The sequence below is a fragment of the Anomaloglossus baeobatrachus genome, chromosome 6 (assembly GCF_048569485.1).
Source record: "Anomaloglossus baeobatrachus isolate aAnoBae1 chromosome 6, aAnoBae1.hap1, whole genome shotgun sequence".
Taxonomy (NCBI): domain Eukaryota; kingdom Metazoa; phylum Chordata; class Amphibia; order Anura; family Aromobatidae; genus Anomaloglossus; species Anomaloglossus baeobatrachus.
Window position 1 is genome coordinate 180554046 of NC_134358.1, and position 24582 is coordinate 180578627.

Sequence of the window (24582 nt, forward strand, 5' to 3'; positions counted from 1 at the left end):
CTTCTGGATCAAGAAAACAAATTTCAATGAACATGAGCGTGCTGGATTTTATAAACACAATTACTGGCTTACCCTCCTGCTTTCCTAGCCTGGAGGGATGCCTTTCTTCTGTTTCCTTTGGCCTGTGTGGCTTAGGCTACTTTCACATTTCTGTCATTTTCCCCTTATTCACAATCTGTCGCTTTGAGAAAAACGGAATCCTGCAAAATAATTTGCAGGATTCCGTTTATTTTCATAGACTTGTGTTAAGGACGGATTGTGACTGATGGCCTTGCATTGCATCTGTCGCGCAACTGATCAGTCGTGGAATGATTGACCGTTGGGCGGAAGCGACGCACAATAACGTTTTTCCGAGCGTCGAAACAACGCACTGCGCAGGGTTCAGTCGCAATCCGTCAAGAGGTATAATGGTTGTCTATAGTGTAGGATTCCGTTGCATGGTGGTTCCGTGGTGGATTCCGTCATTTTCTACTGAGCATGCCCAATATGTACACAATCACACTGCAAGGCTCCAAAGCTGGTATGACGGATCTGTCGCATCAGTTGTTCCACAACCTGTGACTGATCCATTGCATCAGTCACAAAACGGATTGTGACTGATGGAAAAAAACTGATGTGTGAAAGTAGCCTTATCTGGTGGCTCTTATCCCTCCTACCATTCCCTCACTCTTCACCTTGCCCCTTTCCTAAACTCTTTTTCATATACAACTGGTTTTAGGCTATGTGCGCACGTTGTGTTTTTTTTTCAGTGGAAACGCTGCATTTTGAACTGCAGCATTTTCAGTGCCACATTGCATGCGTTCAGCTTCCCCAGCAAAGTCTATGAGAAAGCCGAAAAATCAATGCACCCGCTGCGTTTGTTTTGGATGCCCAAAATCGCTGAGGAAAAAAAAGCAGCATGTCACTACTTTTGTGCGTTGTAGCTGCGTTCTCCACCCATTGAAATCAATGATGTGGGTCAAAACGCAACCAAAATGCACTTGGACTGCCTTTTTGTTGCGTTCCGCATGCTTTTTTGACAAGCAAAACACAGGTCTTTTCAGTCTCTCTCTGTCAATGTCGGTCAACCTCTGTCTGTGGATGTCGGTGAATCTCCCTCTGTCTGTCGGTCTCTTTCTGTCAGTTGGTCACTCTGTCTCTCTCCCTCGGTCGGTCTCTCTCTCTGTCTGTCCCTTTCTCTGTCCGTCGGTAAGTCTCTCCCCCTCTCTCATACTCACCGATCCCCGATCACCGGCGCGGCGCTGCACGGCTGTCACACTGCTCCGGCGGCTTTTCCTCTTTTGAAAATGCCGGCCACTCATTATTCAATCTGGTATTCCCTGCTTTCCCCACCCACCGGCACCTATGATTGGATGCAGTCAGACACGCCCCCACGCTGAGTGACAGCTGTCTCACTGCAACCAATCACAGCTGCAGGTGGGCGGGTCTATATCGTGCAGTAAAACAAATAAATTTAAAAAAACGACAATTTTGATACCAGCCAGAGCAAAGCCACATGGCTGAAGGCTGGTATTCTCAGGATGGGGAGCCCCACTTTATCGGGAGCCCCCCCAGCCTAACAATATCAGCCACCAGCCGCCCGGAATTGCCGCATCCTTTAGATGCCACAGTTCCGGGACTCTACCCGGCTCATCCCGAATTACCCTGGTGCGGTGGCAATCGAGGTAATAAGGAGTTGATGGCATTAGGAGGAGGAGGAGTTAGTGGCAGCTCATTGCTGCCACTAAGTCCTAGGTTAATCATGGCAGGCGTCTATGAGACACATTCCATGATTAACCTGTAAGTGAAAGTAAATAAACACACACACCCAAAAAAATTCTTTATTTGGAATGCAAGACAAAAAAAACATCCTCTTTCACCCTTTATTAAAATCCCCAAATACCCCTCCAGGTCTGGCGTAATCCACAGAGGTCCCGCGACGCATCTAGCTCTGCTACATGAAGCTGACAGGAGCGGCAGTAGAACACCGCCGCTCCTGTGAGCTCCACGCAGCAACTGAAGTGAATTGCGCTGTCAGTGGGGACGTCACTGAGGTAGTGCCTGTGTCTGTGTGGGGGGATGATGGGTTGGTAGTGCCGATGTGTGTGGGGATGATGAGGGCTGTGGTGTCGGGAGGTGTGCGGGAATGATGAGGGCTGCAGTGTCGGGATGTGTGCAATGATGATGAGGGCTGTAGTGTTGGGATGTGTGCGGTGATAGGATGTGTGCGGGGATGATGAGGGCTGTAGTGTCGGGATGTATGCGGTGAAGATGTGGGCGGTAATGTCAGGATGTGTGCGGTGATGTAGGTGGTAATGTCAGGATGTGTGCGGTGATGTAGGTGGTAATGTCGGGATGTATGCGGTGATGTAGGTGGTAATGTCAGGATGTGTGCGGTGATGTAGGTGGTAATGTCGGGATGTGTGCGGTGATGTAGGCGGTAATGTCGGGATGTGAGCGGTGATGATATGGGCGGTAATGTCGGGATGTGTGCGGTGAAGTAGGCAGTAATGTCGGGATGTGTGCGGTGATGATGTGGGCGGTAATGTCGGGATGTGTGCGGTGATGATGTGGGCGGTAATGTCGGGATGTGTGCGGTGATGTGTGCGGTGATGTAGGCGGTAGTGTCGGGATGTGTGCGGTGATGTAGGCGGTAGTGTAGGGATGTTTGCGATGATGTAGGCGGTAATGTTGGGATGTGTGCGGTGAAGATGAGGGCTCTCTCTCTTGGCTAAAGAAAACTTAACGCAACGCGTTATGCCACTGGAATCCATGGCCTTTATTATCACACTATTTGCAAGGCATCCGTCTCATGCGTTACACAACGCATTGTGACGGATGCCGTTCATCGCAAGTGTGAAAGTAGCCTTAACCTGAGTGACGGCAGCGCTAATCGCGCTGCTCACTTCAGTTACTCAGGGGATTAGCGGTTACCGGTGAGTCCTTCACGGGTGACCACTAATCAGGCTGCCACACACAGAGCCGCAGTATGACAATGAAGTCGGGTGAAGTTCACCCGAGTTCATTCTCATTGCGCGACTCTGCCTGTGTCTGCTGTCAGCCGGCATGTAGCAGAGCTGAATTGCCAGGGGAACGCACTGTCAAAAATGCATGCAAAATGCATGAAAAAAGCATCCAAAATGCATGCGGTGTGGATGCATTTTTATTTTTACAAACGCAGTGTTCAGTCTGCCAGAGGGTATGTTCTTTTCTGCACTGCAGAGAACGCAACATGCGCACATACCCTTAATGAGACTTCCTTACAACAGACACTTTCATTATCAGTTATCTCAATTTCTAAGGGTCAGCTCCCTCCCTATCTTGAAATTTTAATGGATTTTACACATATTGCAATCTTGTCTAAAATTATGCTTACAATTATCTAGTTCCTTCTTTTTTGTATTGCCAATACTATTACAAGTTAATAAAAGTAAGTGAAAAGACTAATTTAAAGCACTGCTCCTATGGTAAAATAAAAAGAAAAGCTGGAGTGGTGCTTTAATGAGCAATATCTGTGATGGGACATATGGAATTACACTTATGAGCAAAAGGGTAACAATGTTTTGAACTTTTGACTTTCTTGCTGCATATCTCACCATCCACTACAGCTTCAAATGTGACACTACCTTTATTTTATAGACAATCATCTTGGCTATTTTATACATCAATTTGACGTGAAACTCTATATCATATGATTAGTTATGCAGATTCTTGTCATTTCACCGCAATGTTAGTGTTTTGCTCCTACAAATCTGAATTTTAATATTTATTATCTCGTTAGTATTTTTTGTAAATCCACTTTTAGCGTTCAACACTGCCTGAATCCTTCTGAGCATGCTCTCGATCAGATTCAAGCAATTCTCAACTGAAGTCTGATCCAAGGTCTCTTCTACATGGTCCCAATGTTGGTGCATACTGGTCAGCTCACTTTGGTATGTATACACATTTTTCTTCAACTTTACCCCCAAAAGTGTTTGATTGGGTTGAGGTTTGGGGACTGTGGGGGGCCAATCCAACACTTTTACTTAATTGTCATTGAACCATATCTTCGCCAATCTCTACGTATGCTTTGGGGGTTGTCTTGCTGGAACACCATGTAATCCTTTTCATATCCATAGTACTCCAGTGTATGAAGTAACTCATCTTGTAGGATACTCCCGTATAGCTCACCATTGAGACCACCATCGATCCTGGTTAAGTATTCAATGCCTCTGGCTTCCTTCACCGAACCTGACAGTTCCTTCAATTACTCGATCCATTAAAGGGAACCTGTCAGGTGCAATATGCACCCACAATCATGAGCAGTTCTGGGTGCATATTGGTAATCCCCGCCTAACCGTTCCTGTATACACTAGCATAGATAAAAAAATCTTTAGAAAAAGTATTTCTAAAGATCTTTTACCGTATGCTAATGAGCGAGGGCAGTAGCCCCCTGGGCGTTACTTCCCCGGCCAGTCGCCCAACATTAGCATGTTAGTACCTCCTTGTGGGCGTGCTATCATCCTAATGAATACGCAGTGTCACAGGACGATCTCACGGGGGTTAGCAATTCTGGGAGCAGTTCTGGGTACATACTGCACCTGACAGGTTCCCTTTTTAACCCCTTTTTTTTTTTTTTTATTTTCTTGTTTTCCGATTTAATTCTATACACTTTGCAAAAAGTGTGAAAACTCGAGCCAATGCTTCTTATGACATATATTGAAGTTAAAACTTCTTAATTTTTTTTTTCAGGCCAGCATTCCAGACTTGTTTACCGTGCATCACACGACACTTACATAGATTTGGATGTCTGTGATCTCACTATTACGAAGCATACAGGCCACCTCTACTGTTGTAAATGTCGTTCCAGAACTGATAGACCTTGTGATCAGCCAACTTGTTGACTCTGGTATTTTGCCTGGACTTCCACCTCTAGGCTTTTGAATAGATGGACGGACTTCATTTTGTATTTTTAAAATTGATTATTATCTTGACTATATTACAGTTTTTCTCTGTGTTAACTGATTTATTGTTTTTTTTGTTTTTTTTCATTAAGTAAAAAGATAAAACTGTAACTACCTGAATACTGATAACTGGGGTGAACTCCTTCTGAAAGATGTCATTAACATGCAAGCACGTACGAGACTCGTATGAAAGACCAGTCAACTAACAAACACCTTAAAGGATTAGTCCCACCTTTTAATATGGCTATGTATTAGAGATGAGTTAATAAATTTATGAGACCCAGGTCCACTGGCCATGTCAGTAGTCCATGGCCACTGCTGCGAGCCCTGAAAACCACCCACTACTTGCTATCATCCTCAGTGCTTCTTCTGATGTCTATGCCTGGCGCAACGTCATGTGTGCATCATATTACAACAAACATGTTGCACTGGGTATAGAAAGCAAAAAAAGTGCCAGGTAGGTAGGAGATGGTTCATGGGACACCCATCCAGTGGCCTAGGAATATTGGGGTTACTGATGGACTAGGGTGCTGGAAATGTATTCACTCCTTTCTACTATGTTAAGATAATGCTTGTTATAACTAACAGCTTTGCAATGTATTTTCTATATACTGTAAATGAACCCTTTTTTTTATCAATTGCTTCTTGTTTTTCATTCCTTTTATTACTTTGCGAAGGAGACCGGCCACCACTGTTGTAGCTCTTCTACTGAGCACTGCTCTGAGGCTGATTGGGATTACTACAGCTCCTAATCCCAGTCATCTCGCTCCAACCCCACTGCATACTAATGCTGGGGAGACAAAGCTGCCTCATAAAGTATAATCGGAGCACACACAGTTCAGGCCAACAGAATGGCTATGCTGCTGGACTGAGCTATCAATTAACAGTAGTGACCGGACCACCTCTTGCAATCAGGAAGTCAGGACAGAAGATTAATAAACAAACCTTTTAAATTTGGATTGAAAAATCTGTGCATTAATGATATGATCTACAAATGACTGTTCACAACAATTTACTAGTTTGATGAACCCATATAGTTTTTAACAGACATATAATATGAAGAACAGGTCAGTCTTCAGTTTGACGGTTTCTAGTTACAATGGGAGATTTAAAAGTATATTAATGCTAGATATCACATTTGCTTAATATATAATCAATATTTATGAAATAAGGAACTTACGTTTAGATATTAAAACTAAAGCAGTAAAATCTAAAATTGTAACATACTGTAAGAAAGTGTTGAACCAGCAAATGTGCAATAAATCTGTACATACTGTGGTGAACACAAACTGACAGACTTAAGGGTGCTTTACACGCTGCGACATCGCTAGCGATAGCTAGCAATGTCGTGCGCGATAGCACCCGCCCCGCCATTCGACATTTGGTGATCGCTACCGTAGCGAACATTATCGCTACGGCAGAGTCACACGCACATACCTTCTCAGCGACGTCGCTGTGACCGCCGAACAATCCCTCCTTCAAGGGGGAGGTGCGTTCGGCGTCATAGCGACGTCACTGCGGCGTCACTAAGCGGCCGCCCAATAGCTGAGGAGAAGCGGAGATGAGCGGCCGGAACATGCCGCCCACCTCCTTCCTTCCTCATTGCCAGTGGACGCAGGTAAGGACATGTTCGTCGTTCCTGCGGTGTCACACACAGCGATGTGTGGTGCCACAGGAACGACAAACATTGTACCTGCAGCAGCAACGACATTATGAAAAAGAGCGATGTGTCAACAAACAACGATTTTTGACACTTTTGCGATCGTTGCTCCTTGGTGTCACACGCTGCGATGTCGCTAACTGCGCCGGATGTGCGTCACAAACGTGACCCCGACGATATATTGTTAGCGATGTCGCAGCGTGTAAAGCACCCTTTAGGCCGCGCTCACATCATCGGTATTTTGCCGCAAATCCGAATCCATCATATTGCGTTTCAGTTCCATTTATTTACAATGGATTCGTGGCAAGATGCGGTGACATGCAGTTGTGTATGCCACACGCAACTGCATGTCACTGCATCTTGCCATGATTCTATTGTAAATGAATGGAACTGAAATGCATTTATGACGGATTCGGTTTTTCGGCAAAATGCCGTTGATGTGAGCGCTGCCTTACTGTGTCTGTTTATACTTATACGAGGGGCTGCTGATAAGTCTTTGGCTTTACCCAAAAAGAAATGAGATAGGATGATGAACCTTTATATTTATTCCACATACTCTCCACTGATGTCAGCACACTTCTTACATCAGTATTCCAAGTTCTGAAGGCCTAGCGAAAAGAAGGATTTTGGTTGTGCCTCAAACCAAGCAGCCATTGCAGCCATGGCATCAGATATGGTGTGAAATGTGGTACCCTTGAGGAATTTCTTAAGGTTTGGACACAGATGATTGTTGGAGGGAGCTAGATTTGGTGAATAAGGTGGTTGGTCAACCAGCTGGAAACCCAACTCTGCCAGTTTTGCTGTGGTCACTTGCGCAGTGTGAGTGGAGGCATTGTCTTGCAGGAACAAGATTCCTTTGGACAGCTTGCAGCGCCTTTTGGCCTTCAGAGCTGCCTTCAATTGGTCCAAAAGTTCAATGTAATACCTAGCATTGATGGTGGAAGCATTTTGAAGGTAGTCCACTAGCAGCCTGCCCTCCTTATCCCAGAACACAGATGCCATCACCTTAGTGGCTGATTTTTGCACCCTGAACTTCTTTGGATGAGGAGAACCACTGTGCCTTCACTCTTTTGACTGTTCCTTGTTTTCAGGGTCATACCAATAAATCCAGGTCTCATCCACAATGACCAGTCGATCCCGGAAGTTCTTACCAGTCCGGAAACGCTGACAATTGGACCGGGAAGTTTTCACTCGCATGCTTCTCTTATCTGTTGTCAACACTTTGCAGATAGCTTCCTCATGTCCAACTGTTCATGAATAATGACAAACATATTCACGGGAAATCTCCATGATGTCTGCTATTGCTTTAGCTGAAATTTGTTGATTATCAAGTATGAGGTTGTGCACAGCATCGACGATCTCCGGAACAACAACCACTCTCGGTCATCCAGGACATTCCTCATCATTGGTGCTGAAATGGCCCGTTTGAAATTTGGCATCACAGTTCTTAACTGTGGAATATGAAGGGCATTGATCCCCCAATGTCTGCGACATATCACCATGAATATCCTTTGCGGACTTTCCTTGCAGTAACAAGATTTATATCACTCTTCTGCTCTTAGTTGCTGTGAATATCACATTAGACTCCGCCATTTTGTTTTCCCGTGTGCATAGAACAATGCTGCCAGAAGCAACAAACACAACATTTTGAAAACATATATTAGACCCATAAGGCTTTCATGTGATGTAACATTCATTACCATAGAAACAAAAAAGAAAATCACAAATCCAAAGACTTATCAGCAGCCCCTCGTAGGGATCTGTCAGCAGGTTTTTGTTTTGCTATGTAATCTGAAACAGCATGCTGTAAGGGTTAATACAGAAAATTCAGCCCTGTGTCTCTTATCAATGTGTTTTAGTTTACTTGCAATGTTAGTTTAGGATACAGTAGCTTTATCATTAGTTGACTGAAGGCCCCTTTACACACTGAGACTTTCTAGCGATCCCTCGCTACAAAGTCTCTGGTGAGCTGTCAAACAGGCAGACCTGGCCAACGACGCAACAGCGATCCGGACCTGCAGAACGACCTAGCTAGTCATTGGGGACGTTGTAAAGCAGCTTTTTGAAAGGAAAGTCGCTAACGAAGTCGCTGTAAAGTCCCCTTTACACACTGAGACTTTGCTGCACAGCGGGAAACAAAGGACCAAAGAATGGTCCTGAACGATTTGTAGCGATCAGCAACTTCACAGCAGGGGCCAGGTCGCTGATGTGTTTCACACACTGCAATGTCGCTGGGGAGGTCGCTATAACGTCACAAAACCGGTGATGTTACAGCGATGTTGCAGTGTGTAAAGCCACCTTGAGAAGTAGGTGAGCTCAAGTCCGACTCTAGCCCCCATTGTGATTAGCAGCTTTACTACAGTATTTCATTTGGGCCTTTTTAAAGTTAATTTTATTTGGATTCTTCTGTTCGTTTTATTTTTGTATTTTTTTGTACTGCATTATGAGTCAAAAAGTATTTGTACTCATTTTCAATTGTACTCCAGTACTCTAGTGGACTACAAAATATATTTTTTACACAGTTTCATCCTAATGTATAATATTTCAGTCTTGCAAGAGCATTTATGATTCTGTGAAAAAAAAAATCATCAAACATTGATGAGCCATTTTGAAGAATTAGGTGCAAAAACCTGCAGTAAATACAAGACAAAAATAAAAGCTATTTAAAAATCACTGCGAATGATGCATCGGACCCATAATTTGAAGCTTCATTCTGTGGCAACTTCTCCTCTAATAAGCAAAGAATCGGCTTTTAATAATAATAAAAAAGCTCCCTTTTTTGAGACGAAAGCACCCTAGATACAACATACTGTTTATGAAGCTAGGAAATTAGTATGATGTGGTTCAAAGCGGTAATATATCACATTAGAAAAGAAATTCCCTAATGTCCAGATACACATTTCCATCATATTGTCGTGTGTTGAAGAATTAAAGGCCAGCCCTGTAATTAGGTTAAATTGAATGCAAAAAAAATAAATAATTAAAAGACCTCCAATGTCATGTAATTGTAGTACTGAAATACTTAGGCTGTGTGACCAGTCTGGTGTGAATGTTGTACAGACATTGGGTTAGACTAGTTACATGGCTATGACGTCATGGCAGGTCTTTCTAACTTCCGGGGGTATGCATTGCACTGCATGTCACTTGCCAGTCTTTGGCTGTTCTCGGCCGTGTTTGCAGTGACGTCAGGGTTCACCCTAATCCATGGTGTATGGACTCGATTGAACTTTAACTGTCACTGTGCGAGTGTCGCATTGGCATCACCCGGTATGACCGCACACTGTCCTGAGAGAAGCAGTTGGCTGCATGTATTTCCATGTAGCTGAGGTGCTCCTGTCCGGAGAGCATCAGGCTGTACCGGCTGATAACGATGCGAGACACAAGTGGAATCTTACCCTCACTGTCAGCCTGTTTCTCGCTCTGTACAGAGTGATGTAGCAGAGCTGACAATGCTCTCTCTGCTTCTCTGTCTGTAGAGCCATTTGTCTTTACAGAGTGATGAAGCAGAGTTGACATGGCTCTACCTGTGGAAAACATTGGGCTAAGGATTTTTTTATAATAAAGATGAAGTCTCTAAATGTTTTTTTTGTTTTATTTCTAATAAAAAAAATACATTCTGTGTTGTTTTTTTTACTGTTTACTAGAAATTTATGGAGGCTATGTCTAATTTGGGGTGACAACATGAATTTCGGGCTTAGTACTATCTGAGAATACAAAGCTGGTATTAACCACTTTATTACCCAGCGTGCCACACCGCCACCAGGGCCACTGGATGAGCCGGGTAAAGCGCCTTGAAATGGCGCTAAGAAACAATGCGCCACTTCTAGGGGCGGCTGCGGGTTGAGGAGAATCCCAGCTGCCTGGTTTTACCTGACCGGTAATCAAAATATGGTGGGAGCCCATGCATTTTTTTCTATAAATTTTTTTTTTTTTTTTTAAATTAAAAAAAAACCCCACTAAAACTTAATGGGCTTTCCTGTATTTTGATTGCCAGCCAAGGTAAAGCCAGCCAGATGGGAGTGGCAGCCCGTTTCCGTCAGCTTTATCTGTGCTGAGAATCAAAAATACCGCGGAGCGCTACGTAATTTTTTTTTAATTATTTATTTTTATATAACTATATGTGTACTATATATAACTATACATATATACACAGCTCTGGCAAAAATTAAGAGACCAGTGCCAAATTTTCAGTTTTTCTGATTTTTCGGTGTTCGGATGCAAGTTTGCGTTATCTCAGAACCCGAACTCGATCTTTACAAAACGTTCGGGCGAGGCTCCCGAACATCAAGGGGTTCGTCTATCACTACTGGCAGGCTGATCATAATACCGTAGTAACACGCAGTGTTAACAACTGCTAACCAGCAACCTTCTTCTTGGTCAGCGGTCGTTTAATAGCCTGTTTACACAGGCAGAACATGTTTCAAATGCACAGTGCACATTCTGTAATAGATCGTTCAGTGCATGTAGTCTGCCATTGTTCTTGGCACCACAATTCCTGTTTACACAAGATAATTCGCTCAGCAGAAAGTTGAATTTTATTATGCAAACTAAAAGATCAATTCAGCTGATGATTATAGCTTTTGCTCATTCGTTAAGTGATTCAAAATTTCCAGGAACACTCGTTCACATTAATCGTACAGTGTAATGTACTTTTAGAGTAGGTCAGACATCATATTTTCGGTTATGATGTGGGTGACCTAGCCTGGAAGGCCAAGTTGGCTGAATTTTAGGCCCCCTTCACACATCCATGAAAATCACGCACGTGTTTCACGGACGTGTCAAAGGTGCGTTTTCCCCTCCGTGTGCCGTGTTTATGGCACTACATGTGTTCTCCGTGTGTTATCCGTGATAACACGCGGAGAACGGGAACTTTCTACTCACCTGTCCCTGTCGTTGCTGTCCGTGGTGCTGATCTTCGGTCTCCGGTCCTGCCGACTCTCCGCTGCTGCTTCTTTCGGCCGCAGTGAAGTGAATATTAAATGAGCATAATGAGTGGCGGTCGGAAGCAAGTGACAGCAGCAGCAGAGACAGGAGGGCAGGAGAAGGTGAGTAAAGATTTGTTATTTTTTTATTCTGACATGTGAGTTTTCTCCGGCGCATGTCACACGGGACCACATCCACACTACATCCGTGTGGTACGTGTGCAGGACGTGTGACACCCGTGCTGCCGGAAAAAACGGACATGCATCCGTGTGGAGCACTCGGGCTCACGTCTGCTCCACACGGAGGCACGGACCAATGGCTGCACACGTGCGTGCACATAAACCCATTGATTTTAATGTGCCCGTGTCTCCGGTACATGCGGGCACTGACCTAGCACGTACCGGAGACACATGCGTGTGAATGGGGCCTTAGCCATAGAAGCAATTCTCTGATTTCAGTAGATACCTGTCTCACTTGATGGTTATCATGGTGCATTTGGAAGGAAAGTTCCTCAATTTAAAGTAGCCCTGTTTCCTTTTAGAATTGATCAATAGATTCAAAATATTCTACAATTTGTTAGAATTAACAATATCACTTAGGCTAAAGGCCCCGTCACACGCTACGATATATCTAACGATTTGTCGTTGGGGTCACAAAATTCGTGACGCACATCCGGCATTGTTAGAGATATCGTACCGTGTAACACCTCCGAACGACTGTTAACGAGCAAAAATACTCACCTTATCGTTGCTCGTTGACACGTCGTTCATTTTCATAATGTCATTCCTCCTTCTGTGCGCCGGTTGTTCGTCGTTCCTGAGGCAGCACACATCGCTACGTGTGACACCCCGGGAACAACGAACACAGCTTACCTGCATCCTACCGGCAATGAGGGAGGAAGGAGGTGGGCGGCATGTTCCGGCCACTCATCACCGCCCCTTCACTTCTATTGGGCGGCCACTGTGCGACGTCGCTGTGACGCCAAACGTCCCTCCCCCTTCAGGAAGAGGATGTTCGCCGCCCAAAGCGATGTTATTAAGGAGGTAAGTACGTGTGGGGTTAACGACATTGTGCGCCACGGGCAATGAATTGCCCGTGACACACAACCGACGGGGGCGGGTGGCGATATATCGGAGCGTGTGACAGGGTCTTAAGTTCACAATTTTTAATGTTTTAAACCAATTTTTTTCTTCTCAAAAGCGAAAGCCATAATGAATGACTATAACCCCTAGTGACCCCTAATATGCATTTTTACTGACCTGAGATACAGAAGAATAGTACGCACTGATGGGTGAAAATGCATCAGCCAAGATTGGTGTTGTCACCAACCATGGCTGTTTAAAGGGAATCTGTCAGCAGGTTTTTGCTATATGTAATATGAAGACAATATGCTGCAAGGGTTAACATCCAGAATTCATGAATGCCTGTCTTGTCAAGGTCCAATGTGTTGTTCATATGCTATGTTTGTTTAAGCAGCAGGACTTCTCATTGCTCAGTCTACAATGTAATGCACACGGCAGTCCGGCACACCCCCTCCTCTGACAACTAACAGTGAAATGTCAATCACTAATGACGTTCTGATCTGGCATAAATTCTAAGTCATGTGACAAAACTCGTTAAAGGGTCACTTTTGACTTTTAGGATTGCTACTTTCAATAGGTGGCACTAAAGTTAATCTACTTCTTCCCTGAAGAGACAATTCTCATATTCATCTACAGTACATGTTTAAAGTTAGTTTCATTGACCAAAAAATACATAAAAAAATGCAGCTGTGTTTTTTTCACCCTCAAAGGCAGCAAAAATGCTGAAAGAATTGACATGTTGCTTCTTTCAAAAACAGCAAAAAAGGCAGCAGTTTTCCATTTCCGTCATGAAAAAAAAAGCAACTGTGTGTGCATGAGATTTCTGGACTTTTATAGATTTTGATGGTACTGTGAAAAGCAGCTTTTTATTAGCATGGATTTTCATAAGACCAATGAAAAAACATGCACTAAATATGCACTGTGTTAGCCTAGCCTAAAAAGACTGTCTTTTTTCCATAGGCTCTAAAAGGCGTTTTCCCAAGAACAAAGTTAATTTTAATCAATAGATCTTGGAATAATAAGTTATATAATTGAATGTTTAACCTATGCTGAGGTAATCTCATATGTATCCCTGCTATGTACTGTGTATTAGCTGTGTCTGACTGTACGGAAACATGGTCTGATCATACTACAGCTCCTGTGTCGAGTAGGATGCAAAAGAGACAGACATTTCAGCATGGGAGAATAGTGTTCCCCCGTGGTCCCACAAAACTTCTCATAGCCAGATCAGACACCCCATACTTTGCACTGACGAGGGGCAAGCACCCCGAAACACCGTGTCTGCAAATTGGGATTCTGATCTGGCATATATATCCTAAGGTATATTGAAAGGATTGTTAAAAATCCACATTTAACTTTTAGGATCGCTACTTCCAATAGGTGGCGCTGCGCTAAAGTTTGTCTCCTGTCCTGGAGAGAAAATTTTAATATTTTGCAGAGGGGCATTTTTTTAAAAACAAACAGAGAAATGTTTTACCTCACAAAAAAAATCAGATCATATCCTGTACGGTCAGACACGGCCATTACACAGTACATAGCAGGGACACGTATATAAGATTATCTCAGAACACCAACATTTTTTTTTAAACATCCAATTGTGGAAATTATTATAATTCCAAGATCTACTGATTAAAATTAACTTGAAAATTAACTTTGTTTGTGGGAAAACCCCTTTAAATAAAGGTTTGGACTAGAATTGGACCTCTGTGCCTCATTTTAATTAACGATAATTGAACATATTCAGTATAACATCTTGCATAATACCTGATTTCTGTCTTTTATGAAATATTATATAAAAATCCTTCTGTTATTGTGTGCATATGTACAGATTTCATATAATGAGTCTGTAACATTATGCACACATTATGGCCAACAATAACAGTAATGGCATTACTTTCAGATGATCTCACCCTGGATTTGGTGGTGTCTTGTTGTTATCGCAATTATTATTGTGTTAGCTACTGAAATCTACAATACATCATATTTTCTTACTAAGAAAATAGTTTAGTAATAGTTAATAGGATGTACATTATTGATTTGGTTACTGAAGAAGGGGTTATACAGCTTCGAAACACGTCGAACAATAAAATCAGATGTTTTAATCCCTATCAATCTTCAGTGATCTTTTTCTGGCAGTGCGGATTAACCCTTTTCCTCCATCTCCGCCAACGCTATCTTCCTGGGTTCTGCAGCAGCCATCCTTATCACATGGTTTTAGTGGTTGTGCCTATAACACAACCACACCAGATTAGTGTACCTATTTAAATTCTTTCTGGTACCACCGAATAAGACACCATTTGCGCTCCCCCCACCTCTTTGTCATTTCAGTTTTTACTATGTACGAAAATAGTGAATGAGTGGCATATAAATAAATTTTTTGCAAACAAAGAAAATGTGCAAAATATGTAGCACCCAGGGATATAGGGCACTCGGTTCTGGGCAGAGTCTCTATTGGGAATGTCACAGTGGTGGCTGTTACCTGGTTCCGTGCCCTGGGCTCTTTTGTAATGGGGATATTTACAGGGGATTATTGAATAAAGTTTATTTGTGACGTCACTTGCGGTGTTGCGGCTATATGTAGGGAGCCACCTCTGCAAAATGTCTCTACTGGGGCTGATGGTATTAGCAGCTAGAATGGTAATCCATCCGCAAGTAGGGTATTGCCACAGCGGGTGAATGGTGCAGTGGGCCTCGGAAGAAGGAGTCCAGACCGGTATTCAGTGCAACTGGTTTACTCACTGCTGAGATGTCAACTGGTTGCCCGAGGCCGGCTGGTTTCGCCTCCAGGTCCCCTTGTCCCAGTGCCAGTCTGGTTCTCTGGTACCTTCTTTCTCTGCACCTGTCTCTGGTAAGTGGGTCCCCGTGGTATAGAACACTGGGGGTCCCCGTTCTGTGGTTTGTCTACTTCTGTCTGCCTGACGGTAGCGTGAACCGTGTTGGGTTGGAGTCTCTGGTCCTGTCCCCGGTTCTCTCTTTGCTACTGAGTCTTCGGATTCTTTTGGGTCAGCAAGGTCCTTGATGGTCCTCTTTGCTGTGCAGGTGTTAACAGGTCAGCTTGAAGCTTTTTACTGTCCTAGGGTCCTGTACCCTGTTGGCGCATAGTTCCGGGAGTACTCCACCATACGCCACCGGCAACCACTTCTCCTGGGTACCAGTTCACCGGCAACCAGAGTCAAGACGTCTCCTCAGTCACACCTTTACACTTTTACAGTCACTGCTCAACTGACTACTCTCCACAGTCTGCCCCTCCCACCTGGTCATCTAGTGGACTGGAGTGGCTCCACCTCTAGGCGGCCATCCATCGTCCCACCCTAGCTGGGTACCATTGTATGGGGGATTTGTTGGGGAAAACTGGGATTATCTGGGTCTTTGGTGTTACCGGCACTGGTGTTCTGGGTCCCTAAGGGGGTAGGCCCTGCATCCTGGTGGGGATGCAGAACCTTGTAGCACCCTGATGGGTTCAGGGGCGCTACAAATACATACACTATATTAATACTCGTACTTGCAGTGTTTTCCCTCCTGATGCTCTTGACTTCAAGAACTGCTAGATTCCCCTGATCACAACTTATAATATCTCTCTAAGGGTACGTGTACATGTTAAGTTTTGCTGCAGACATTTCTTACCAGGAAAAATGCTGCATAAAAAAATGCACATTTTTGCTACATGTTGTTTTTTAATGATTTTTTTCCTCCCCTTCATTAGGATGAGTAAAAATAGTAGTAAAACTCAGAAAAATTAACATGCTGCAGACTTGAAACTGCTTTCAACCTATTTTTTTTATGCTGAAAACACCTCCTTCAGTTTATACTCAAGCGAGGTTCCCACAAAAAAATTACTCTTACCTGTTTTCTGTTCCCGCGGTGCCCTCTTACCTGCTTCTTGCATGCTGGGGTCAGACACTCCTGATTCATGAAGAGCTACACACTTCTTACTCCAGTCTAGAGTAAGATTTGTGGCTTAGTGAACACCTTCACTTGTCATGAAATAGATGGCTCTGTTGCAATGTCCCCGTGCCACCCCATCTCCATTAACTTTGTTGGAGCTGGGTGAGAATTCTAAAAGTCCGATCATTTTAGCGTAGCTCCACTAATTTAGTTGCCCACAAATAATGCGAATTTTCAAAAGCAATACTGGTATAAAAACCTCGGCGAATCAGGCCAAAAGAGTCCTGGGGGAGCCACTGTACAAATTTGCTAGGTTAAAGAATTTTAGGACTTTAAGAAGGATCAGGATTAGGGATGATCGAATACCTCAAATATTCGCCAACGCCCATATTCGACGAATAGGTCGCTGCTATTCGACTATTTGCGAATATTCAATGCGCATTGTAAGTCTACGGGAAACCCGAATGTTGCCGAATAACAACTATTCGGGCTTCCCATAGACTTACATTGCACATCGAATATTCGCATAGCGGCAACCTATATGTCGGATATTTGCGAAGCCGATTATTGCCAAATATTTGTGATATTCGATCATCCCTAATCAGGATGTAGTGAGGGGGCATTGTATTCAAGGTGATACATCTGCTCTTACTTTAAGGGTAGCAAATAGGATTTATCATAAGGGATAAAAAAGGCGATAACATATAACATTGTTCCTAATGCTGCAGCCATTGGTGATGCCACCTCATGGTTCCTTTACTAAATTCCTTCTTATTTTCACTCATGATCCATGAAGAGTAAGTTTTGGACTTTTTAACAAATTTTTTTTTACCATGAAACATAGGATAGTTGGCATGTTGATTCCAATGTACAAGTCCAATGGCTCTGGTTATCCTAAATTAACCCCTCCCCAACAAAAAAACAAACAAACAAACAAACCTTAGCATACATTACTACAAAATGGTGATTGTGAACATGGCTTTCAGCACTTATCAATAATCACTTGATGCGGCCCTGATATTATCTGAAGTAGCGTGCTATTTATGATGAGAGGTTTTCTGCTTTGTTTCGGGGAAAGAAGCTTCTCACTTGTTTATTATAAGAACCGGCTCATCTTGAAGATGACAAGAAGTGAAAGATAAAAGGCCCATTTCTGTCTCAAGTTCTCTCTAAAGTAGATCTCTGCTGATACAAAGAACAAAGGCATGTTTTGTCTCTAAATAACCCACATGTAGCTCAGCACTTGTGATAGCGGAGACTTCTTAAGAGAAGCTTTTATGAACTAACAAGCATTTGTTTGCGCGTCTTGAAGTTAAGATACAGTAGTACTTAAAAACATACTCTATATCCCCTCGGATATGTCACTGATGACTGGAAGCTAAACTTGCTAATGTTATCAATGTGACTCTGCCAGCCGAGGGTGTGGATTAACTGAATCAAAGCCTCGAGTGTCTAATCCTTGAAGTCATACTTCCTTAAATACAGCTTTCAGTCTCAGTTTTTAAGTCACCTTTTTTTCTAATTTTACTACTTTAAAGAGAATTTCTGAGTGAAAACTGGTTCGTTGTTTATACGGTTATGGCAATATTGATGAGGTCATTTAAATACATTACGGAATGCCGTAGGGTCATTAATAGCGCCTGCCGCAAGAAATCACTAAAAATGTCTACTTTTTCAGTCAGTGAACTATAATGTTACATATACTGTAGTTCTTGCTCAGAATTGCTTACTCTAATATCAAGTCTTTGGCCAGGGCTGTATTAACACATGGCCGAGCCTCTAGGTTTTCAGGCATTTTAGGCCCATTCCAACACTTAATTTCCCCACTATAGGTGACAGCCCAGGGATATGTGCACACGTTAAGTGTTAAAGAGGTTGGCCACTAATTTAAGGCTCTGTGCCCACGTGTGCGTATTGCATGAAGTTACGCTGCGTTCTGCACCGCAGTGTAACTGCATGCGTCCTGCGTCCCCAGCACAATCTATGAAGATTGTGCATAATCCATGCGCACGTTGTGTTTTAGAACGCAGCGATTTGCATGCTGCCAAATCGCTGCGTTCTAAAAAGCAACATGTCACTTATTCCGTGCGCTTTGGATGCAGGTCCCGCTCTGTCTATGGTGGGGGCTGCATCCAGAGCGCATGAAATCGACTTTTCATTACGCAGTGTTTCTGCAGCGATTTGAAGCGCACATGTGCTCTTCAAATCGCTTCATAAATTTCTGCAGGGACACAACGCAACGTGGGCACATAACCTATCCTTAGGATAGGTGATCAATGTTTAATTGCCTAGGGTCCGACACCAGGCACCCCTGCTGATCAGCTCTTCTCACTGCTGATGGCGGCAGCAGGCGACTGAAAATACTCAGTTCCGGAGCTGCCCCGTCAACTGATAGTGGCCGCCAATAGGTATTGCAAATTTGCCTCCTATTGATTTGAGTGGGCAGTACCTGGTCGCAGATGCTATCAGAAGATGGGGCAGCTCCAGAACTGAGCATTTCTGACTGCCTTCTGCCAGCACTGAGAACCGCTGATCGGTGGGGGTGGCGGAACTCGGCCGATCAGGCATTGATGACCTATCCTAAGGATAGGCTATCAATGTAAGAGTAGTGACTAATCTCTTTAAGTATTTGCTGTAGATATTTTTGTTATAAATACAGAACTGTTGTCAGGAAAAACACAACATAAAATAAGCAAGTGTTTTTGATGTTGTGTTTTTTTTTTTGTTTTTTTGTTTTTTTTCCCCCATTCATAAGACTTGACATGCTTGACATTTGAAACTGCTTCAAATACTGTATATTGCGGACTATTAAGGCTGCATACGGTATATAGGGGCTTGGTGAGGTCTCATATTGTGTATATGTTACTAGAAAATCCTTTTTTTGTAACAAAAGTGTGAGCTATAAATACAACAAAAACGAAGCAAATATTTAATGTGTGCACATATACCTAAAATACCAGGTTAAGGGTAAGGCCACAGTAAATGGCCCAATATTCATTTTGAGCATCTCCTTAAAAATTCTATCCACCATTTTTTTTTTATATCTTTATTGATCAAATGCAATCTTTTCTCACAGTGCAATTGTTCTTTTTCTTTCCTTGCTCTTGTACTCTTTAGCTACTTTATGATAATTTAAAAAAAAAAAAAAAAATGTACACAACAGTTTTGGCTGGTCCCAACGGGTCTTTGGAAGGATCAATCACACGTGCTCAAAGTTACAACTAGACTCAACAGTACTGCACTTGCATGTCCAATAAGGGATGACAAGGCATGATGTCCCAACCCTTACTCAAGTGCCATATTAGTCCACTGTTATTAGTCCACTGTTATAAATATATGTGTATGTATTGCTACAGTGCAGAGTGCAAAGTAACTGCAACCATAGGCTAATCATAATGAGGTTACTCTTGAATATTGACACACTAAGCATGGAGAACAGAAAGAGAATGTTGAATATATTAACAATCTCAAGATTACAAGTCCATCTCCAGAGATATTATTGTTCCTTTATCCTCGGTGCGCAACATATTCAAGAAGTTTGCAAATCATGGTGCTCTAGATAAAAGTCCAAGAGTTGGATGGCAGAGAAAAATTGATGAAAAGTTGCAATGCAGGGTAGTCCGGATGGTGGATTAGCAGCCCCAATCAAGTTCCAAAGAAATTCAAGCTGTCCTGTAGGCTCAGGGTGTATCAGTGTCAGCATTAACTATCCGTCAATGTCAATGAAATGAAACGCTATGACAGGAGACCCAGGAGGACCCCACTGATGACTCAGATAAAAAATCTAGACTGCAGTTTGCTACAATGTACATAAGTAAGCCAAAACCCTTCTGGGAATGTGTCTTGTGGATAGATGAGACCAAGATAGAGCTTTTTGCTAAAGCACACCATTCTACTGTTTACCAAAAATAGAATGAGGCCTACAAAGAAAAGAACACAGTACCTATAGTCAAATATGGTGGAGGCTCAAAGATGTTTTGGGGTTATTTTGCTGTCTCTGGCACTGGGTGCCTTGACTATGTGCAAGACATCATGAAATCTGAAGATTACTAAAAGGATTTTGTGTCGCAATGTTGTGCCCAGTGTCAGAATGCTGGATTTGCATCTCAGGTCATGGGTCTTTCAGCAGGAAAGGGACCCCAAATATATTTCAAGAAGCACCCAGAAGTGAATGGAAACAAAGTGCTGGAGAGCTCTGAAGTGGCAGCAGTGAGCCGGGATCTAAATCCCATTGAACACCTGTGGAAAGATCTTAAAATTGCTGTTAGGAGAAGACGCCCTTCAAATATGAGTGACCTGGAGCAGTTTGCAAAAGGGTGGTCCAAAATTCTAGCTGAAAGATCTAAGAAGCTGGTTAATGGTTATAGGAAGCGGTTGATTGCAGTTATTTATTCTAAAGAGTGTGCGACCAAATATTAAGTTGAGGATGGCAACAATTTTGTCCAGCCCATTTTTGGAGTTTTGTATGAAATTGAGTCCAATTTGCATTTTTTTTGTGTTGTTCCAATAAACAAAAAGGAAATAAACATGTTCAAGGGTGCCACTTTCGTTCATGAGTATAGGGGCTATGTCAGGGGCTCATGCTGTATATGGCGGGGGCTATATGTGGGCTCATACTGTGTATGGGGGGGCTATGAGAGGGCTCATCCTTTATATAGGGAGGCTGTGTGGGGGCTCATACTCTGTATAGGTGACTATGTGAAGGCTCATACTCTATAATGTGGGCCATATCAAGGCTCATACTATATATGGGAGAACTATAAGAGGGCTCACCCTTTATATAGGGAGGCTGTGGGGTCTCATACTGTATATAGGGGGGCTATGTGAGGGCTCATACTTAAAATACGAAGGCTATGAGGGGGCTTTACAGTGTATATAGGGGGACTGTGTAGAGGCTCATACTGTATATTGGGGGCTATGTGAGGGCTGATACTGTAAATATGGGGCTATGTAGGGGCTGATACTGTATATTGGGGGCTATGTTAGGGCTTTCACTGTATATAGGGAGCTATGTGGGGGATAATACTGCATACAGGGAGGCTAAGTGAGGGCTCATGCTGTATATAGTGAGGGCTATGTAAGGACGCAAACTGTATATAGGGTACTATGTGTGTCCTCATACTGTATATAGGGAGGCTATGTGAGGTCTCATACTCTATATAGGGGATTCTGTGTGTGGGCTCATACCGTATATAGGGAGAGCTATATGTGGGCTGATACTGTATATAGCGGATGTCAGCATACTTAATTCTGCTCAATGTTAAGGGATACAACTACTATCACTATAAAATAGTAATTATAATATACTAATAATGAGCAGAATTAATTTCAGCTTGTTGATTCAGCCCTCCACAACAGTCACGGTCTCTCATGTGGTCCCTTGAGAAAAATAATTTCCCCCCTTAGTCTATTATGTATAGCGCTATGTTGAGTATAGCGCCATACATCTGCAAATGTGCACCAGAGCACCTCAGGGGAATCACGTAATATGCCATGTCATACATCGGGTGCTGGAGGCCAACGCCTTCTAAACAGGGCCTTGGGTACTCCTAATCCGCACCTGGATATAACTTATGGAGACCAAGGGTGAACGCAATAGAGCCTTATCTAAATAAATGACAGACCCTTAGTACCTGCTTGATCCCTAGATTTAAGAAAAAGGAGAATCAGCTCACCTGTCACCCAGTACTGCTAGGTCCTAAGGGTGCACGAGATCCGCTGGTTAGTCCTGACCAGCATTCAATAGACAGCCAAAGAAAGAAGAGTTGGATCCAGCACAAATTCCAGGTTAAATAAAAAATTAATTTTCTTTAAATGTCGGACTTCTGTTTTTATTATGAAGTCCGAAACGCGTAAAGGCTACCTATGACTTGATATTTTTCCATCAGCGGTCTTCATGTATTTTTAAAGTGAACCAATAAAGAAAATTAATTTTTTATTTAACCTGGAATTCGTACTGGATCCCACCCTTCTATCCCTAGATTTAAGCCTGGTGCTGTCCCTAGTACCGTGTGTGTAATCAGAATTTTGAAGACGTTCTGTAAATGGCTTTGTTATGGACCCTACAATTAATGGGGAACATGTCGTTTTTTTTGCTGTTAAGCTACTTTGGTCCACTTTGTTAAAAAAAAATACTTTTGCATCTGAAAAAGAGGCACTGCCTGTTTCTTCTTCAGACTGTTAAAATACGGGAGTTTGGGTAGCTGCTCTGCATTTTATATTGCATTAAAGTTTTATCATATGGGAAAGATTTTCAATAAATGTGTCAAATTGTTGGAGTATGATCTTTTCTATTCAGATAAAACTGAGATTAAACATGTTTACGCTCTGAAATATATGTGTGTTTTTAAAAAACAAAAAAAGAATTGTCCAGGACACGACTGTTCTGAGCACGCCTTCGTCTTGCTGTGTGGTGGACACCTGCCTCTTCTATGCAGGGGATTTCGATGGTTGTCTCGCTTAGCACCTTGGCCCCAGAAGATTTTACAGCTAACTGCAGGCACATGTTTAGAGACACGTTCAAGAGCTGTTTAATTGTTTTGTCTTGCACTGACCCACATGTAATGTAGCGAAGAACTTCAAGGTCAAGTACCATCCAGAAATGCTTTCAAGCAGAAACCACTTGTTTAGTGATACGTTCTATGTGGGCCTGTTAGACACCAGCACTTTCTTCTACTTAAAGATTGACTGATACGGGAATGACTGATGCTACAAATATCACATTACAGAGAAAACCAACTGAACCAGTAAAACTGCCAATAACGTCAATATTTTGTGCATATCTAATGAGTCATGATTTTCAGATATAGTCTTACAACATCCAGTTCTATTAAGTAAGTTATATGTAGAAAAGAAGAGAAATTATCTTCTCAGAGAAAAGAGAGGACACCTTTATAGATATGTAGCCAGATATTACATCTTAGGGCTGCTTCTCACTTGCGAGTTTCTCGCAGTAGAGCAATGCGAGAAAATCTCGCATTGGAATCGGACACATGTTAGTGAATGATTCAGCTCGCATTTGCGATTTTTTTCTCAGTCCAAATCGGACTGAGAAAAAAATCGCAGCATGCTGCTTTTTTGCGAGTTTCTACTGCGAGTCTCTCCAATGCAAGTCTATGGGAGCGTGTAAATAATCGGATGTCACAGGACGGCACTCACACCATCCTAGTGACATCCAATTTTCTAAATACATTTCTCGCATGTTTCCTAAAACACTGGAAACGAGCGATGTCTCACAATGTCTGTCAATCACTATTCTCTGTCAGTCGGTCTCTCCCTCTCGGTCTCTATTCTCTCTCTGTCGGTCCGTCACTATCTCTGTCCCTCTCTCACAGTCTGTCGGTCATTTTCCCCTCCTCTCTCATACTCACCGTTCCCCGATCCCCGTTGCGGCGCTGCACGGCATTCACACTGCTGCGGCGGCTTTTACTATTTTGAAAAAGCCGGCCGCTCATTAAACAATCTCGTATTCCCTGCTTTCCCCGCCCACAGGCGCCTATGATTGGTTGCAGTGAGACACGCCCCCACGCTGAGTGACAGGTGTCTCACTGCACCCAATCACAGCAGCCGGTGGGCGGGTCTATACTGTGCAGTGAAATAAATAATTAAATAATTAAAAAAAACGGCGTGCGGTCCCCCCCAATTTTAATACCAGCCAGATAAAGCCATACGGCTGAAGGCTGGTATTCTCAGGATGGGGAGCTCCACGTTATGGGCAGCCCCCCAGCCTAACAATATCAGTCAGCAGCCGCCCAGAATTGCCGCATACATTTGATGCGACAGTTTGCGACATAGTAAAAAATACGCATTACACACGCATTACACACACATTACACACACTAGTAAAATCATTAATTTATTCAGAAAAAGCATCGCACTTGCGTTGCACTCGGACCTAACGTGAACTAAAATCAGCCGAGTTTTTTTTCAGCCCAGTCGGACCGATTTTACTCGCATAGATGTGTTTCCAGCCTTAAAAGGGTTGCGCGGGGCTCTAACATTGATGGCCTGTGTTCTGGATAGGTTAGCAAAGTCTGATCAGTGGGAGTGTGACACCCAGCAGCCCGGTCGATCAGCTTTTCCCAGCGTAATCAGCTGCCGGAACTCCTCA

General features: G+C 43.1%; 1 protein-coding gene across 1 annotated transcript in view; it reads right to left on the minus strand.

The window, feature by feature from the left end:
* Nucleotides 1–24582, minus strand: part of APCDD1 (APC down-regulated 1) — a 105074-nt gene that overhangs the window by 53473 nt on the left and 27019 nt on the right. The window lies entirely within an intron of this gene.